We start from the raw sequence: 3,064 nt of genomic DNA on the forward strand, positions 1-3,064 counted from the left end.
CTTGACCAGAATTCTTGCATGCATCTTTTATTTCACTTTTTACATTATGTTTAATTATATGTTTATGAGATAATTTTCCTCACAGACACCAATTGTGTCTTATTCTGCCACTTTGCATAGAGGCTTACACAGAGTAGGTGATCAATAAAAGTTTGTTAGACCCCATTAATAGTAATCATCATGACATAACATAGCCACAAATTCCGTCTAGTTTATTGAATCAAAATACATACAAAATAATCTTGACTTTCTTCTTGAGCCTAATTACATTAGCTTGTAATTAGATTAGCTTGTAATCATCATGAGTAATATTCATGAGACAAGTTAGATATTTGTACGTTTTCAGGTTAAGAAGTTAAGACAAATAAACTTTGTTTTCAATGCATTTATATTCAGGGTTTAAATATTTTCGGCACCTTAGTTTTTGTCCTGGACTGGAAAAACTTGGTGTCTTAAACTTCCAAAAGTCATTAAACTACAAAAGTTAAATGGTTAAAATACTTCTCTATAAACTTTCAGAATTGATTTAAAACATATTTTAGTATTGAATTCAACAAACCATTTGAAGAGCTATTTTACATCAGCCATTATATCCTAGTTGTTGAAAGATATTTTTGTCTTTATGAAGTCTATAAATCTATTGACAAATGTGAACTCTGAAAATGTCTTTAAAATAATGAAAAATGTTATGTAATCTAGTACCCAAAGGCACTAAGCTACAGTACAGAATCTAGTACCCAACGCTAGAAATACAAATGTTACAGAAGATCAAAGACATGAGTGATTTTCATGGGATCGGGGAACCATGGAGAATCTTGGGAGGTTAAAAGAAGAATAAAGTGTGTTACGGTAATATTGATAGAGGAAAAAGACATGTTTTAAGCAAAACTCCAGCAGTAGCAAGAAGAGCAGGCAAAACAGAGGAATAGAAAAAAGAGAGATATTTCCAAAATAAATAAGGACTTAAACTTGTTAGACCATAAGATTATATCGGAAGCTTAACTGAAGATATGTCTATAGAGAAACCACGAGGGAAGTTTGTAGAGATCCTCAGAAAATGGTGAAGGCTCTCAATTTAAATCCTTGAGAGAACCATGTTTTGACCCTCTGATTGCAAGCAGAACTCATGGGTCAGCTCCCTAGGGGAGTGAGAAAAGGAAAAGATGACGCAATGATCATAATCAGATCATCAGGCTTCTTAATGGGAAGGGAGGTGACTGGATTGTGCCTAAAGGAAATTAGGTTTTACTGGGGAACATGGATTTGATACTCGATAACAAATAATTAATAACCACCCACTAAAATAACATTTTACCTATATAATTTTCTAATGTTAGCTTTTAAAAGTTACATATTTAATTGAGAACACAGATCAATTATTAAAAGACAGAAATTTGAACTGTTAGCCTACAACCAGATGAAAATGCTCAAGATAATGAGGGATATTTGTAATAACCCAAATCATTGGTGGTTATTAAAGTTGCTGCATAGTTTACAATGAAAACAGTTCCACGATACCATGACTGGTCAATCAGAAGTAAGCTGGGGTACTCCATCTATCAGCGCGCAGGCAGGTCTTAAATGCTTTGCTAAAATACGGTTTGTATTATTATGAGAAAAAAATGGCCCCAAACATTGTGTTTTTAAATAATAATTGATGACATGATCAAAACCAGTTATGCAAATATTTAGGAAAAACCACCAGACCCCTTTCAACTTAAAACTACAAAACATTCTGGACAAGGAACAAATTAACACAAACAAACAATTAATAAGTGTTACTGGAAGCTTTCTTCAAATTCTCTTTAATAATTACCTTGGAAAGTGAAACATATAATTAGAAGAAATGGGGATAAAAGGGTAACTAAATTTTAGGTTGAAAAGGTGAATGTATTTCAATTAACACACTGAAATAATGGGTTCTATTTAGATCTAAGTAATATACTTCACAAAATGTTACAGTTATATTTGAGTCTATGCCTCCCATTGGAGGAGGTCTTGCAGAGGAGGTGATCGTGGACTGATCCACAAGCTGGACCTCGGCAATCAGAGGCTCCTTAGTCTCTTCTCCCCTGCCCTTGGAATGTATGTCCCATCCACCATTCCCACAATGGGAGCCATTTACAATGATTCAGCTTTGAATTCCTCCCTGGAATATCCTTGATTTTCTCAGGGTTTCAATTAGATAATAAAATTATGTATTTCATAAAAACAATTGTATAGATATATGGTTTTTAGACAAATTTTTAAAGAAATGTAGTAGAAACACTAAAACTTGATTTACTTCATAACAAGCAAATATGTTTGTATTGTTTAAACATGTCCTAGTCATAGTTCACAAGTTCAATGTCACATTGTCCATTCTTTTAATAAAAAAACATTTCTTCGAAATAAATGCTAAACATAATATGTGAATTAACTCATTGTTTATCTTAATAAAATGAACAATTAATTTAGTGGATTTTCTTTCATTTCTGATCATTCTCAATTCTTAACTGCAAGGCACAATGTGAATATTTTTATTGTGCCTTAAAAAATTATGCAATGAAATAAAGTTAGATAGTTGGATATCCTGATATAGTCTTCAAGACCTACCTACCTGAAACTCTTTGTGTGTGAGGACAGTTAAAGTACCAAAGATATAGTAAAAATCATCAACCTACCTTCATCATTAAAAACATCGCTGAGAGAGAAAATCAAACTGACTAGTGAATCAGTGACATTTTTTTATTTATTATACTACACAAGAAATAGTATGTCAAAATCATCCCATTAGTATCATTTTGAATATCTTTTCCTTGATAAGTGCTCTGACAAACTTGAAAAATTATAGTGTTTCACTTTATCCACTATTAATTAGATTCTGGCTCCACAAATAATTGTTACACCAAGTCAGAGAGGCTGGCCTTATTAGGCATGTCAGAACTCTTCGATTACATCATTATTTTTTTTCTTTCTCCAGAATGAATATACTAAAAGTCACAGCATCACAATCAAAGCTAAGTCAGAAGGATAGAATATGTTCTTTTGGCAAGTAAGTAAATCATTTTATATTGATATAAAC

Source organism: Pteronotus mesoamericanus, unplaced genomic scaffold (assembly GCF_021234165.1).
Source record: "Pteronotus mesoamericanus isolate MK-2021 breed Mesoamerican mustached bat unplaced genomic scaffold, CSHL_Meso_final contig_56, whole genome shotgun sequence".
Taxonomy (NCBI): domain Eukaryota; kingdom Metazoa; phylum Chordata; class Mammalia; order Chiroptera; family Mormoopidae; genus Pteronotus; species Pteronotus mesoamericanus.